Raw genomic sequence first — 17,694 nt, 5'->3', positions numbered from 1 at the left:
GAACTTGCAAAATGCAGCTATGGTGAGAATTCCATGTGGAATTACTCCTCCTATGACGCCAAGTGCTGCCTTTTTTCCAAATTAAGCTAAACAAAGCAACCCAAACAGTTAAAGGGCTGGAAAGGAAAAAGGGAAAAGGAAGGAAAGGAGAGATATTTCAGATCAAGCAGTATCCAAAAGGTCGAAGACAACTGAAAGGACCACCATGAACGTGATTCAACTCCCACTGTAACTCCCTGTTCGGCATGATCTGTATATCCCTGAGTGCACATACACCCAACATTACAAGAAAAGTTCTTCATGGGTTACGAGAACTAGTGTTGTCCCTGTGTTTCACATGGACACTCTCCATTTTCACACACACGCTCCACCATGCACACATAGTCCTTCTAATTGATTTTTAGGATACATGCTTTTATTATCCACTAGAACGTGTTGGGGGCTGTTTGCGTTTAGCTGGCTTGCAGACATGCAAGAGATGCTACCTACACTCATTAACATGCTCCCAACACCCTCACAAACAAATTCCACCTTTGAAATTTTCCCATCTCATCAAAGGACTGAGCCAGTTCCTGATGTAGGAGGTGTGGAAATAACACACAAGACACACCGCGAGCTAATTCTGGCCATGCAGACGCTCAAACCAGGCATTTGCGAACGCAGCGTATGTGAGGCCAGAGTCCTCACTGCCACGGTGTTGACAACTTGAGCACCACCATGCCTAGGACAGGGATGGGTCAGAGCCTATAGCACACCAGCTCACTTTCTGTACAGAAAACACCCACGTGGTGATGGCATCTCCTTCCTTGAAACAAAAGGCAGCTCCCCACACTGCTTTTGGCTCTGCCTGCACTCTCACCATTGCACCATCTCCTTCATCAGTCAATCGATCAATCAATCAATCACTACACAGATATAAATTCAGAATGTGAAAAGAGAACGAATGGAAACATATGAACTATATTTAACAGTTGAAGATGTCTGAGGACTTGTGGCCTCAAACCCACAAATAACAGGAACAGAAGCCTTTCCAAACACCAGTGCTTTGGCTGGCAGCAAGTACGATCAACCCTGCACTTTCCAGCACCTCATACATCTTTACAGGTTTGACACAATGTCTGGAGGTCCTAAATTATTCTCTACAACAAATATAAGGCTAACTCTCTTTTTCAAATATGAGTTCCTGCATCACAGGTACCCTGGTTTTGTAATGTAACTAGACTTGGTTCCAATGTTATTTAGAGTGACAAAGAATTTATTTCTAAAATCAAATTCTCATCACTCTTCTGCACCATTATTTTTTTATAATGCCACCTATGTTTGTAAATTTTCCTCAGATTTTATTACTAACAATTCAAAAATTGTCATTGACTAGTCAAGCCAGGGGTCCCCACACCGTGCATTTCGGAGGAAGTGTATTCACAGCTGTAGATCCCACTGTTTTTCAGAACTACCCATTAAAAGCAATTTGGTTTCATTCCTGACCATAGGTTTCCTGAGAGCCCATTAGCTCTTTCCATCCAACAGTCCTCCTCCTACAGAGTTAAACTTCATATTGTGTAATTATAGGCAATGTAGACTAATGGTGTATATTCAAAACACACTGGCACAACAAAAGTTAGTTGAGTAAAAAGTCAATTAGATCCAAAACAAATCAATAAAGTCCCGCATTAAAAGCAGCTGTTTGACCAGTTTTATGTGCAACTATTGATTCCCTGTGGTTTCAGCATTAGTTCTCATTTGCAATTTTCTCAAAGCAAAAGCTCGTGCTCCCTTGCTGACTGAATTGACCAGCCAGCCTGGTTGTATTAGTTAGTACTAGGGGTACATGACTGATTTCTGCTGCCAAGTTGCATCTTTCAGGTTGCAGTACTGAAATATTTTTGTGTTTCATTCTCGACAACAATAAAAATACCCAGATGCATTCGCCTCCCCCCCCCCCCCCCCACCGCCTTTTTTAGGAAAAGCTACAGGCATGAGTGCGAGTATCTTCTCTCCTTTTGTAGCCACGTTGAGCAACAGCAGAAGCCCTGAGAAGGGACAGATATGGTGTGAATTCACAGGTGAGCACGGAGAAGTGTGTGAGAGACAGCAAAATCCCCAAGCCTGCCATGCCACCACACAGGAAGGATGGCGGGTGAATCCTGGTGTTTTAGAGACTTTCCTGTTTCCCCTTCTGATGGCAACGATGCAGCACAAGAGAGAGACGCTGGTTCATGTGGCTGACGTGAGGGTGAACTGCAATGGGTGATGGGAAGGGAACCACGGGGGAACAAAGGCAGGACAAACCATGGGGAGAAATGACAGGAAGACAGAGACGCCAGGCACTGGGACCTGTCTGATGTTTGAAAGTCAAACTTTCTGAAAAGGAAACTTTTCTCACATCTAGGTGTTTCACTTAAGTCTCTGGTAAAATAGATTTGGACAAAATGGAAAGCAGATGCCCAAATGGAAATACATCTCAACCATATGTCTCACTCCTCTAAAAGACATAAAAAGGCACTTCTAAGCAAAGAATTAAGACATTTCACGTAGCTAACTCCATGGAGTGCCATGCCATGAATGACTTGCACTCTGACACTGACGAACATACTGGTTTCCTAGTTTCTTTCTTTCCTTTCACATTCTTCTACCAAAACTTACTTCTACCTCTTCAGTGCCTGTTTCCAATAGCTAACCATACTCCAGAGGCCTTCAGAAACCTGACAATTCCCTGTGCAACCAAAGAAACAATGAATTTTGAATGCTATAAGTACCTGCTTTCTTAGGTACTTAACAAGATCCTTATCATGACACCTATCACAAAAATCTCCAATTCAAGACTTTCCTTTCAGTTCACATGTGGAAAGTCTCTCAGCTACCTTCTCTGAAATTCCTCAGAATGTTAATTTTAATGATTTTAATAAGAGATATTGCCCATTCTGATCAGGATCTCAAACGCTGCAGTTTCTCTGTAGGATGCTCAAATGTCCCTCCTAAGGGAACTACACTCTTGTATGCCCAAGTTCCTTCCAATCGACCAGGCTGACTGCTGGTCACATATGGAAATATCCCAAGGAAAGAAACTGAATATGCCCTTTTGTGCAAGCTGGATCAGGTTTCATTGAGATCCTTTCAGAAATTTCTGTACTTTGGCTCCTAATCTAGTCCTTCCGAGCAGATGGACCCACGGAACTGAGCACGGTGCACCAACAAAAGCACAGAGCCACCACACCACAATGTTCTAGAGGCAAAACTGCGTTTATTTTTACTAAGTCCTAGAGTAATTTTCATGCTTAATGATAACAGGCTGAGCCAATTTGCCTAAGACTTGACAGTCAGCTCCAATAATTCAACCTTAATTAAACCTGAACGCATGTCAGTTCAGCTCATTCCTTCACAGGAAATCTGACATTTGCAATGATTCATGTTTCAGCCATGCTATGGGAAGGCTGGATCACATCTGCCATTCTCCACCATGCGGAGCGCTACCCCTTTTCAGCATGCCAACTTTATTTATTTTCTAACCAAACTCTCTGGACTTCTCCCATTGAGAGGTTTTCTTAAATGAACAGACAGTGAAACACGTCTTGATCTCAGGGGGATGAATGATGACTGAGTGTGAGAGACAGGGAAGAAAGGACTGAAACTGCTCTAACAAGAAAAATAACGACGACCTGGGATTAGTAATTCTTGCCTCCTTGATCAACTAATTTGTCATTTGGAGTGTTGCAAAACTTCAACTTCCCTGTGTCTTGGGCTACATCCCATTCCCATTTAACCCCGTAAAGATGAAAACTTCTAACAACTTTTAAAAGCATAGAGAGCTTTAGCTACTGCTGCTGGAAATCTGTAGAAACAAGAGTTGAAGTTTAAGGGAAACCCCAAGTCAACTACAGTTGTATTTGCTGCAAAAAGCGTGTTTCAGAAGGAGTTACTTGAACCTGACAGACCATCAGCATGGATCCAATATGAAACTTCAGTGAATTCAAAATCTGTGATTGGAATAAACATGCACTGCCCATCCCCATGGCTGCGCAGGGTGACATGCTTGCCAGCGTGTAAGTACACAGCATTGCAGGCTAAATACAATACAGAAAGTCCCAGACACAAATTAAACCTTTCTGTTACAGGAATTTGCTTTCAAGCTGATTAAGAGTAGCTCAAGTGCAAGGGATTAAACATGTAAAGGCTGCTTTGAGAACTCCAATAAGCAGTTACTGTGTTATACAAACAGTACTTAGGGCAACAGCAGTTCAGCCCTGCCTCTTGCTCTTTGCAAGCTGCTGGTTGCTGCTGAAAGGGGACTGTCAACACACGTACAATGTGATTGGAAATAATCTAATCTTGCTTGCACGCCTTTCCTTTGTCTCTTAAAAAAAAGAAAAGTGGAGTCATTCAAATGTCTTTCTGCAGTCTCCCTTGTTGTATTCAAACAGCAAGGGTGATGGGCTGATGTGAGAAAGAAGTTCCTCTCCTACATCCATCAATGACATCTTTACCAATGGCAATTTCCCAAGAAACACAGCCACCACCATCTGCAGCCTATCTATCCATCCTGTACACATCCTTTAAAACAGACATAAACCAGGCTGGCTATGATGAACCCTGCTCCATATTATAATTCCAGCAAGAAATGCTGCAAACATATCACCACAGGAATTACAGGGACATATGTGGCAAGAAGCTGAGTATTTCACAGTTGGTTGATGAGTCCCAGAGATGAGTTTTGAACCATCAGCACAGGGAATGAGTACAGAAGAGCATGATTTTACAGCAGCGGGTCAAAACAAAGAAAAAACTAAATCCAATGAACTTCAGCAAACCTTTTCCTTTTTTTTTTTTCTTTTTTTATTGAGCTTTTAGAGTGCTGCATAATGTATTGTGGATATGCAACATATATAAGCTCAAGAGAGAATAAAGCATTTTGCATTGGCAATGATAGCACTGATGCTGGCAGCATGCTTACAAGTGAAAATCAATATTTAAGTACTAATTCTTTATCCTCAGCTGGCTTTTCTTTTGTACAGATGCCTTTTTCATTGTGTTTTAGGAAGGTAGCACTATTTAAGACATTAGACCATTAGCTTGGTCTGCAAAGGTAAGGCAAGCAGAGCTACAAGACAGAAGCTATCCAGCATATGGGGCACAAAGTTCCTCCACCCATTTTAATGCAAATCAGCTTAAGACCAGGAATAAAGACTTGGGTCTTGTACACAAAACCACTGTCTGGAAGGCTCCGTGGTGTGTAACGTTAACCATTTTTAACATTATTGCAAAACAAAGGCCAAATTTCCATCCCGACAGCGGCGCACTGCACACATCAGATCACGTCAAAAAATGTTCTTCTGTGACACAGGCTCCTCAGAACATCATAGGTCTCTGGTGGATTTTCCACAAACAACCGCAGCATTTTCGAATAAGCCGAGGGTAAGCACAAACCCCGACGCCCACGCGCAGGGAGCGGGTCTTTGTTCACGGTGCGGCTCCCCCAGCCCGTCCCCGCGGCTTTCAGCGGGAAGCTCCTTCCGCAACCGGGCTGGATTCGGCCCCTATCACTCAGTTCATTTGTACAGAGCTGTCTGTCAAGTCAAATCGTCTTGCCGCAATCTGAAACACCCTCCGAACAGCTGCCACTAGCAATTACTCTCCCAGACAGCCTTGACTATCAGGAAGAGAACTGGAGCGAGCACTTGCCAGTTTTAATAAACTGTGTTGCCCAAGTCATTTAACCTGCTAGATTGCTGTACGCTGGGGCTGTAACAAGCCTTCAGCTTTTCAACCTAAAAGAAAGCAACAGTGGCAAAAAGCTGTCAGCTTGGTCCTCAGAATTAACTTCCAAAGGTGTCTTCCCCCACCCCCCGCCTTTCTGAAGCACCCAAGTTTAAAAGTAAAATATCTTCAAGTCATTTTCATAATGTCACGACACGGAAAGCATCTCACATTTTTAACACAGAGCCAATGACTCCCAAGAGTGAAGGGTTGATATGCTCCACTGTTTTCATGTTAGGAGCACACCTGAGCAGAGAGCGCTCCTCTCTCCTCTTACACCCTCACAGAGATGTCCTGTGGGTGCTCCCCAGCGCTGGCTCTGTCCATGTGTCTGTCACCACCACCCCAGAGATGCTGATGCAGCCGAGGGCTTCAGGATGCCCCGACCACCTCCAGGGCTCTGCGCCAACCACTCCAGCCCGGTCCATACGCTCTCAGTACAGTTACAGTCTCTCACCCAACTGAAAACCCAAGTATGGGAAATTTATATTTACTCTGGTACTTTCAGAACAGGTAGCAGAGATTTCCTAAAGAAACATTTATTTAAAATTAAAAAGCTTCCATTCAGACCAGTGTTTTCAGTTTGTGGCTCACGTATATATCAAGATGTCAGTGAATGTTAATCAAAAAGAAAAAGTCTATTGTCATTAGGATTGATTTGCCATATAGGAATCTGCACTTCCACTAGAAAGCTTACTGGACTCTGCAAATCAAAAAGAAGATTCAAACCCACTATGTTAAATGTTTTCCTCAGCCAGCTATGTAGATAAGAGCCTTTGTCGCGAAAGCTTACAGCACAGAAAGATTTCACCCCCTCCCCTAGAAACTGAGAGCAACAGCATTAAGACCTATGGACTTGACGCTGATTTGCTGCTTTATGGTTCTTTAATGGGATGTTTTATTCCTAGAGATTTGGGAGCTTTCCATGCTCTATCCAGGCATGTTAGCTGTAAGCATGCATGACGACACGCCAAAGCTGCAGGAGCTGAATGAAAATGGGTGCCAAACACAAGGATTGGGGCCAGAGCATAAAGAAGAAGGATCACCGTTCAAATCCCCCCAAAGTAAGTCACACTACATTTTCCTAGCAATGCTGCTTCTGGCAACGTTTCAATGCAAAGCTGAAACTGGATTTGCAGCTAAAGCACCTACTGTGGATGCTGCCGTTGTAATGAGATTGAAAGTTTCATACAGGCTTTTAATCTGGGGCTATAATGGTGGATCAAACGCTGCAGGGTTAAATCTCTTCAGCACTGGTCCTAAGCAGATGCCAGATGCCTAAAAAACAGTGACGCAGGAGCCACTCTACTGCCCTGGCCACAAAATGTTACTAAAGCTTCTTGTAGTTACTTACTAAAGGTGTTTTTGTCTTGTTTTGTTCTGGTTTTGTTATGTGCAATGGCATATTGTACACCTGATCGGAGTGACAGACAAGCAACAAGGCAAATAAGCTATTAGAAAGATACCCCCCCTCCCCCCGAAAGCAAGCACAAATACTCACTTCCAGACACAAGCTTTTAAACAGACAAAACTGCTATATCCCAAGGAATCTTATGATTTTAGTTAGTCAAACAAGGCCAAATAATAAACCATCAACTACTACGTTACAGGAGAAAATGCACTACTTTTGCTGTTTAAAATCCATATCGATTCCCATCTAGCCTGCAAGTTATTTATTAATCACTCCAATTAATTCATGAACACAGGTCTTTACACTGAAATTGAACCCCCACCAATAGATCAATAACTCAAACCTCCAAGAGCAATTACTGCTCAGCATAATAGAGCAGCTTGTTACAGAGAGCGCCATGCAGACCACAATTCCTTCTGTCCTATCTTTCACAGGCAGTGCAAACAAACTGGGAAAAAAAATATTTTATAACTATTATTTTCAAAATAAACAGACATCTGCTTAGAGTTACCTAATCTCTCTCACATCACAGAGGTAGATCTGCCAAGGTCACATTGGAGACATGATTACATTTTTTCACAATTTGTTATTCTAGCAAAGCCCTGATAAGATTGAACTATTGAAGTTCACACTCTGGTTTAATTTCAAGAGGTTAAATGCCAAATCCTTTTCTTATTGCTACAAGGAAGGGATCTGCCAGGCTGCATAATACCCTGTGTGGGCTAAGACAACAATTTTGTTTCATCTGCACAGTCTTATGAAGGTTTCTGATTTTTTCTTTTTTTTTTTTTAAATGACATCAGAGAACTCCAAGCTCCTAAAGAATCATTTAAAGTGAAATCAGAAAGTGAGACTGTTCCGGAGGAGTGCGAACGACCTTTCAGACCTTCCAGCCTGGAGAACTTAAGTCAATGGCTGGCTGAGAAAGCACACTTGCTAACCAAAACCAGAAAAAGGCAAAAAAAGAGCATTCTCAAACACCAGATCATCTCTGCTGGGAACAGGAGATGATTACCCTGACCAGCCAAGCGTACGCAGGGTCACAGAAATTCCCATATCTGCCTTGGAAGATAACTGATTCTTGCCCTGATGCAAGGAAAAGAGGAACCATCCGTGCTCAGGCTCTCCCGACTGCTGCAGTGCCGCTCAGCTCCCATGTCCTTTCCAGGTGAGAGCTGTATTTCTGCACGCATCCTTGCTCCTGACGGACCGGCCCCTTCAAGCAGGCCCCTGAGCACCATCCATCACCCTTCATTAGGGAAACTATTGGCAGCCAATTAAGTGGTGATGGACCCAGGCCATCGAAGCTAATCAAGATGAGTTCATACCGTACCCTTCAGGCTGTAGACACTGGCTCCTGCCTACCTGCTTCTTGCCCTCGCTGGCTCTCTGTCAGGTAACAGCCTTGGCCAAGGCTCAGCATACGCGTGGAAAAATGATGCCAGATCAGGCAACACAAGAAAAGAAGCAGGTTGAGCAGCAGCACTGCTGTTGGGATCTCACCACAGCTTTCCACCACCAGTAGCTTTTACAAAAAGGAGGGAGGGAGAAAGATTATCTATTCTCCCCTGCAGCGGAGGCAGAAAGAGCCCAGACAATAGTTTTCTTCCTCCCTAAAGGTAAGAGATTGCAATTGGAGTTAGAAAGACCAAATCGTGTTGTGATCCCTTTTCTAGAATGTGGTATGCGCTACTCACGTGAACTACATCAGCTCAAACCCCAACATCCCACAGCCATCTCCTGAAAAAAGAGTTCAGCTCTGCTCTCTCTAGATGACCACATGCATCAAATTGTGTGCTCCTGGTTGGCTTTCCAAACATTTTTACGGGAAACAGGGAAGCACACAACAGACCTTTTATCACCTCCTCCTACCCCCCCAAATTCAGCCCCTGAATAGATGTATATGGATTCAAACAGGCTTTCAGGGCAGAGGAGAGCCCTATATAAATGAAAATTTTAAAGTGAAAGAATCCTCTTTCATTTCCACCCCTTCCTGAGTCTATAGATAAGGATACAAAGAATCACGTCTCTCCACTTAAATCAAATGTGAGCATTACTTAGACCACAGAATTACTCATAACAGCGTGTGGGATCCCCTTTCCCCAGAACTCAAAGGCCAAGCTGCACATGTTCTGTTAGGCTCCTAATTGACACCACTCAAAATCACTGAGCTTCAATGAAGAACAGCAAAGGGGATGCAGATTTACTTGAAACGAGCTGTGATGAACCTGGGCTCCTCAGTTCCAAGCATAAAGCCGGGAAGGATGTCAAACTTCAGCTAATGCCAGCAAGAGCGAAGTGTTTCAGCTGAAGGCTACTGCAGGTTCTGCTAGAGGCAGATCCTGTTTCATGGAAATAATGGTGGCATCAAGCTGGCTATGCAGCCCAGGATGCCAATGAACATCATCTACAGGACCAGGCGAGAAGGATGCGCAGGAACCACGTCTGCACAGTGAACTTGTGGCTCTGGTGTAGAAGACTGAAGATGCCATGGAAGGAAGCTCACCTGTAGAGCTGTGCTACAGCTAAGGAGCCACAAAACCTGCCCGTTACCCACATGCTTTGTGCCTACCAGACCCACTGTTTCAGCACATTGTACTTTGTTTAGGAGGCTCTGTGCTAAACTCTACCATTTAAATTTTCAGGGATCACAACGACAGCAGTAATAATTTCTAATGGATTGCAGTCTGCAGCGGTCTTTGCTCGATGTCAAAAGACGGCAGAAAAAGACCTATTGTGCCTGGGTGCAATCAGTATTTGAAGTGCCAAAGCTGCTTTTCTGGCCCAGGAAAGTCAGAACTGAAAGATATAAAAGGCTGGCAAACAAAACTGTTTAGAAACCGTCTCAGTAACTTGACTAACTTCCCTACCTGATGTTATGGCTGGAGTTGTGAGAATGGAAAGTTCTGCTGCAAGGTGACTTGGTCTCTGCTAAACAGGAACTGAAAGGAGTGCCTGACTATGCTCAAATTAGCCAAAGCCCATCTTATTTATTTGTTAAGTACAGCCCTAACAGTTCAGTAACTGCTGTCACATTAGTGCTAATATGCTTATAAGCTGGGAAAACAACGCCTGAGATTCAGTGCTTCTCAACTGGGGCCAGCACTTTCCAAGCAGCAGCTCCCCATACCCCACGGCCTCCCCCTGCCCTCCCTCCCCACTCCCCAGCTCGAGGAGGCACCTTCCAGGCACATCCCTCCCTCAGATTTAGTAGCAGCACATTACTACCCTAAACCAACACATTTAGCTATTACCAAATTGCCTCCTTTTTGCTGGCAGATACGCAGTAGTATTTCTTTCTACGAACTTTGTTGAAGATCTAGGGTCAAGATGAAGAAAAACTGGAAGAATTTTCCTGTAAGCGCAGGAGCAATAAGGTCTCCCCCCTCACTCCTATTTGCATGGTCAAGATCCAGCTCTAGAGCTGCTGGAACAGCATCTTAAAGAAAAATTGAGATATTGACATTAACAGACTGAATACATTCAACCACATTTCAAGTTGCATCATGGATAATTAAAATATTTAAGGGACAAGCTGCAAGTTGTTAATCAGGGAACATTTACTTGAATGGTGTGTGCCCTTTGCATTTGGTCCCTATGGCAACCAGTATTCACTCCAACAGGATGTGCTGGAAGAAGCATGTCAGGAGCTGCCTCAACGTTTTAATTCACAGAGTGAGCAATGAATAAATACAGCTACTGACAAGCACAGCACAGGCAAAAAAAGGTTTGTAAACACCATTAGGAAGCCACAGATGGCCTTTGGCTTTTTCAGATTGAAAAAGTCCACTCTTCCTTTAAACACGTCCACCAAAAAGATCAAAAAAAATGGACTGTGTTGCACATAGGGGTGCTGAATCACATGTATTAGCTACTGGCAATAAAAGTTTTACAATAGAGGACCTTTTCTTCAGTTCCTATCTTCTCAATCCTTGAGAAATTGTGACTGTGTTTCCATTCCCCATATGGAAGTTGTTGCATCAAAATCTTCAGAAAAATCTTTTCCATCTCACCTGGCTCAACAGCAGACAGACTGAGAACCCAACAGCACGTGAAGGGCAGCGTCACAGTGTGCTCAAGAAGGGAAATGTGAGGGATGACTGGCTTTTCCTTCAAAACAGGATGAGAGGCTTGGTATGCCGTAAGGAAAAGAAAAGAGTGCTTCACTGCACTGCAGAAGGCAAAGTCCTTCAGCATGATCTCAGAGTGTGTGAAATGCAGCTGCAAAGCTCCTTCCAGCTTTCTCCTTTGATGAAGTGTGAATTCTTCAATGGGTAGTAGAAATTTTGGAAAGACTTTGGTGCTGGAAATGCTTGAGGATAACGTAAAATCTGGCATCTAATAAGATCTCACAGAGGAACATTGTGCAGTGCATTGCAATGGACTGCACTCTATTAATGAAAAGGAACTCTTGAATCTCTTCTTGCATGAGGGTTTATGGCTGTGGGAGGATATCTCACAAGGCTGGAGGGTGCTGGATGGTGCAAGGCTGCATGGGCTGCTGCAATGCCAGCCTGAATGTGCAAAAAGCTTGAAATAATAACTCAAGACTTGTAAACCCAAATGCTTCATTCCTCTTCCCGCTAGCTCCTTGGAGAACCTTTACATCCACTGCAGCGGCCCTGCAATGACTGTAAGGCATAAGTACCATTTCTACAAGGCTGTAGGATGGAAGCGGTGCCTTCAGTTGCAAGCGGTTAAGGCCATGGAAGATACTTGTGATCTGACATGCATGAGGACTATTCACTATAGTGAAGGAGAGTCATTCAGTAGAGCATTCGTTGCCATGCTAACTGCTGTATTTGGCTTTCTTGGTGATGGGATTTGCTGGGAGCCCTGGCAGCATACAGCACTGTCCTCTCCCACCTCCCAGGCAGAGCCACAACTTGCACAATCCCCACGTTACCCTCTGAGCTGGAACTGGGCAGGCACTGCCACAGCAATAACCTCCATCTTAGGCGGCAAACAAGGACAGACTCAGACATCCGTAAGGATAATCACAGGAATTGTTTCATACAAAACTGTTGCACATTTTTATTTCAGTATTGGGTGAGAGAGACAAGTATCTGGGCTTAGCCTGCAGATACTTTTCCAAGACAGTAATTGCTGCATAATTCATATTCTTGTTTTCACATGTTGGCCATGTGTACCAACAATCCTACTGAAATCACTGTAAGTTTTTCCTTCAAGTCCTCTCCATGTCACAGTTTTTCCAAACAGCAGAAACATGAACAACCAGAAGCCCAGCGCTAAGCAGCAACTCCGGTTTGGCAAACTCCTCTAATCCCAGATTCTTGCACATTAGGAGGGGAAAGTGGGGTCCAAGCTAATTCTTGAGAGTTTCCACTCCGCATTAGCACAGCAGACAACATCTTTCACTCATTATGTGTGTACTTCCCTGTGAGCAGTTCTCTATGAAGCTGGAATTGAGCCTTCGTGTCTCTACCCAAAGCCACCTGCTCCCCATCAACTCCAGATCACACAGGCTGAAGGAGTGCTGCCCTCTACATGAGGCAAGGATCATAAATAGTAAGTATTTGCGACTGATAGGAAATCTCAGCACAGTTAGAAACAATTTATAGCTTCTGCATCAAAGAGGCTCACAAAGAGAGTGGTAGCGATGATGCAGGTCCGCAACTCAGCCTTTCAGCAAAGGTTCAAGGCACCTTTGCTCATGTTAAACTAACTGGAGAGTACATACTAGATGCTTGCAGGGAGGGGATTCCTCCTTTTAAGAAATGCCTTTGCTCTAATGGACCCAAAATCATTAATCAATCCAATGATTACAAATGAAATGCCTCATCTCTCAATGGGCAGAATCGAAGCTCTGGTGCCACTGGTTTTGTTTCTGAGGACATAATACGGTTTTGGTTTTGAGGACAACGCTCCAAACTGCCAGCAGTTTGTTTCAGGGAACCATCTCCTCCCACATTAACACATTCATTTGCAAAATCTATCACATATGTTTCGTGCAAACTGGCTGAGAGTTTGATTCAGCTCTGACAGCATGAGAGCCTCTAGCCCAAATATCTGAAAGTAATAAAATCCACACCATCCTCCTCATCCCTCATGCTAACAGTGCATTGACCCATACTCACTTTGCACTGTCAATAGTGGGGAACCTACACAGATACGTAACCACAATTACAGACAAAACGGAAGGGGCATCGGTTTCTAACATGTCTCAGTTTTAGCGTCCTCCTCCCTTGGCTTGAAGTAAGGATACTAACCCTAAATCTAGCATTTTGCCTTTCCACTAATTTTCTGCCATAACAAGAAGGGCAGTGGTAAGCCCTGTTCAGCTTTCAGATGCAGCTGTAACAAGGACCCCAGATGAAGCTGGAGGACAAAGGGCCCTCACGCCAGAGCAAGGCAAGACTGGGACACCACGTTGAGGAAGGGAACAAACCTGTCCTGGGCTTCGGTGCACGTAATGCTGCACAACATCCTCATCCCTCTGCCCTGCCATCTAACTTTCCCAGACATATCCATTTTGGTTTTTTGGGTATGCAACCAAATTGCAGCAGCACCTCTTCATCTTACACAGAGGCATGTGCTTGTTCCCAGAAGATAGGAAACAGTACCACTGGTTCATGCTGGGGTTGTGGACCTCATAGTGGAATAACTGTCACATGAAAAACACAAGAAATAGTGGTTTTGGCAACAACGGCTATGCTCATGGCTAATGGACATGACTGGACTATCACGTTCTACCTTATGATCGCTCCACAGACAGAAATCAGGCCAGGAGGGACAGAGCACCCATTATTTCATATACAGACATGGGAAACAAAGAAGATTATGGAATAACCCCTTGCAGATGGTAGGTGTTTCTGTGTTTTTAAAAAACTTCTCCCCAGCCCTTTGTTTCGCTGTCTGTATATGTTACTACAGGACTGAAATGGTAATATCAGAGGATGCTGGGGATTTAAAGGGATCATTATTTATGCAGTCATTTGTTATTTTGGAAGCTGTTTCTTTTTTTTTCTTCTTTTTTTCCTCCGGAGCCGTCAGGCTGCGGAGATCGCAGTGTCTGGTCTGAATGAGTATACTTCTTCCCACTAGTTCACTAAAACCCATTTTCCTTATGCTAGGTGTCCCACGTTTCTGAAAAATCCTGGCCTCGTCTAAGACCAAACACAACGAAGAGCGGCAGGAAGGAAGCAAGGATATTTCCCATCATGAAAGGATGAAAAAGGCACTGAGGGAGCAGTTGGCCTCTCCAATGCCACAACACACCTCCAGGGACTAAAGCTTTGCTGCATCCGTGAGATAAATCCACCTTCTCCCCCTCTTCCCACAGCAGCACAGAACAACTCCCCTGCTACCAGCACTCGATGCTGGTAAAGGTCTCCCTTTTCTTCCTTGTGTAAGGCATTTCCCACCCCTTCCTTTTATACATTACCAGAACAGACATTTAAATGTTCAAGAGTAATCTGAACAGAGTATTCATGCCTTGGGCATTTTTATGCTGTACAAGGAGAGAAATAAAAGGGCCTCATTTAATACCTCCCTACAGCATTCCCTGTTCCTGCTCTTCCCTTGTGAATCTCCAAACGTAAACTCTCAGCGGTTCAAAGCTCTGGCACTGCCCTCTCCTTTTTTAAGAGCAAGACGGGCTTTTAAAGCAAACCTTGCTGGCTGACTGGAACAGGTGGTGTGAATCCTTTAAAGGAGAGAAAAATCATTTGTAACTAATAAAAAGAGAAGAAGATTCTGATTCCCGTGGTTTTACTAAGCACCCGTGGGAGTCACTGGGACGGCGGACATCTGCCGCTTCGGTGGCTCCCTCAGCGCCCCAGCACCAGAGCTGCGGGACGGAGAGAATAAACGTCCTCCGTGCAGCTGCACCCTCTGCCTCCTGGGATGCCGAGGAGTGGGGTGGCTCTGCCTGCTTTCCAGGGGATTTTATGAATGCTGCATCAGCCCCAGAGCCTGGTAGGCCAGGCTAGGGGCCCGTCTTCTGCCCTGGATTTCGAGATCTAGCTTTGCAAAACCAGCAGAAGCCTCTGTCTTCTCCAACATACAGAGCACATACAGAAATCATCCAATGTTTGAACAAAGTTTTGCACTAGATCAAAAAGGCAGACCTGCAAAACCATCCTTGGGGCTTTGCTTTTATGCTTTAACAAAACCCTCCCCTACAATAACTTTCTGATCCTCAGCCTCTGAGAGAAACATCACAATATATATACTGGGGCTAACAATGTACCTTAATCTCCTGCCTTATAATTGACATGTAAAGAGTCTAACTAGGAAAGGACCCCCAGGGCACAGCTGGCAAAAGCTGGGTTTGCTGTACAGCACTTGGAGACAGCAGCTCTGCTAGAAGGCAGGGAAAGAACTGCAGCCCCGGGACTGCAGCTCACCCCCCACCTCCCCTTTCCAGCCCTGCCGTCTGCCTTTCTTCCTCCCTTATTGTCAAAAATGAAGAAGAGAGAGGTGACAAGCTGGAAAGGCATGGCCAAGACTTGAGAGCGAGAACTCAAAGCACCCCTGCCGCGCTCCGAAGTGCTGTTGTGGCTGCTCCCTGTGTGCAGAGAATTAGGATACGGTCTCCAGTCCAGCTTTGAGCAAAGGAGACAGAAGAATAGATGTGCTTTCTGCAAAGACCTGAGGTACTGCTCCTTTTCTGTATTAGTTGGCAAGCACAAGGTACAGAAACATCCATGGCTAAGAGCAAATGCTGGAATCCAGGCTTATCTGGATGTGATCTAAGGGACACTTCGCTATGATGTGGCCAATGCCGTTGTTTGTTCAAGAGCTAAAAGGAAGGGATATTTCTTCTTATGGAGGAGGACCAGGAAATTAAACCTGGACTTGACTCAAATCTCCCTCCTTTCTCAGATGGATTTCTCTCCACAAAGAGGGGGTGGGGGGGGGCGTGAATATTCTCCACGTTACCTCCCTTTCCTCCACAAGTAATCTACACAGGAAAAAGGTCTGAAGTCCCTGCAATCTTCTACAGATACGACACATTCTGGAGCTCCGTGCTTTTACCCATCTCTTTGTTTCTACGTATCAACTTAGCCTGTTCACAACCTGCACAGAAGTCATTTCAAGATGCACGTGCCCACCTCTCCCCACACAGAGCAGCTGGTGATGTCTGCATGTATGTTTGGTGACATGCTGTCACTGAACACTTCTTCAGCAGCCAGTCCCACAGCAGTGCCAGAAAGTCTATTTAGTTTGTAAGCCTACAAAAACTGGCATATGCCTTTACACAGTCTGAAACACCACTGCAGTATTTACATCCCTTCCAAAGAACCACAGAAACATTTATCACTATATGGTCAAGCTCTCCGAGTCACATACCAGCACCGGCGTGTCCTGGAGAAGGACTGTATCACAAACAAACGCCCACCTCAAGTACCTTTGGGGTATTCAGCATGTTGTGGCTGCACTGAATTAGTTTCTGACCAGAAAAGAGAACGCTTTCTTGAATCGTGCTGTAGAAACATTTTCCTTATGGCCAAACTTCAGAAATACCACCCGATACTGAGGTTGGTTTTTCTAAGAGCTAAGGATCATAAAGTAGCCACGTGTTTAAACAAGAGGTCATTATCCACCAGCTCCAGGGTTCAGTGCAAGCTTCTAAGCAAAGAGCAATTTGAAAATAGAGCTGTTAAAGCACTAGCAGTAGTTTAGAGTAGTTTAAATTTCTGTTTTACTGATTTTTCTGGCTAAGATTCATAGCGCTATCAAATTAGCATCTGGGTATCTTGTTGAGGGGAGTAAAGTCAATAACCTAACAGGCCCATTTCATTTCTCTTTACTGCTGCAATTGTGTGACTTCATCGATACTCAGACCTGAAGGCAAAGGACACAAGGACAATGCCCTACGGCAGATGCCAAGCCCCTGTTTTGTGTCATACAGCACAGTCCAGCGGATGAGATCTGAGAAACGGCAATCAGAAGGAACTGTTTCTATTCAAGATGCCATAATACCAAAGGTTTAATATTAACTTTTTGGTTGCTGACACAATTATATGAAGGGAGATTTTTCAAAGGTGCAAAGTCAGCAGGAGATTAAGTGAGGGTTTGACCCAAACCTTTAAAAGCCTCGTAACCACACGGTTCACCTGTGCCGTAACCTGGAAGCTTTTCAGGGCCAACAACAGTAGCAAATAACAACATTTGTTATTTAAATAAATGTGCTCTATTAATTCTTTCCAGAGAAATCTGCTTTAACCAATACCAACCTCCTCAGTCTCTCCAGCTTCATCCACCCAAGGTGGTAAGAAGAGGAGCTCCTCCACACCTTCCCTCCTCTCCCTCTCCACCTCCGGACAGAACAGCATTTCCACCATCGGTTTGCGCTGCACTCAGCGCTCCATGTCGCCAGGCTGGTCAAACCCACAGATGGAAGGAAAGACGCCTTTCCATCCCCACCTCTGGAAAGACGCAGATGTGGTAGGAAAAGCCCTGCAAACTCCCCTCGCTCCCTTTGAAACCCGAGGAGAACAGATGAGCAGCACATTTGAAATTAATTACAGCAAAACCTACTGCATTGTTCTCTCCTCCCCTTCCTT

The 17,694-nt window shown here is 44.5% G+C and overlaps 1 protein-coding gene across 1 annotated transcript in view; it reads right to left on the bottom strand.

Moving 5' to 3' along the window:
- Positions 1-17,694, bottom strand: part of FBRSL1 (fibrosin-like 1) — a 401,205-nt gene that overhangs the window by 28,011 nt on the left and 355,500 nt on the right. The gene's annotated exons all lie outside the window — the stretch shown is intronic.

Source organism: Charadrius vociferus, unplaced genomic scaffold (assembly GCF_000708025.1).
Source record: "Charadrius vociferus isolate BGI_N301 unplaced genomic scaffold, ASM70802v2 scaffold326, whole genome shotgun sequence".
NCBI classification, from domain to species: Eukaryota; Metazoa; Chordata; class Aves; order Charadriiformes; family Charadriidae; genus Charadrius; species Charadrius vociferus.
Note: the sequence above shows the minus strand (reverse complement) of the source record. Positions and strands in the feature narration are given on the sequence as shown.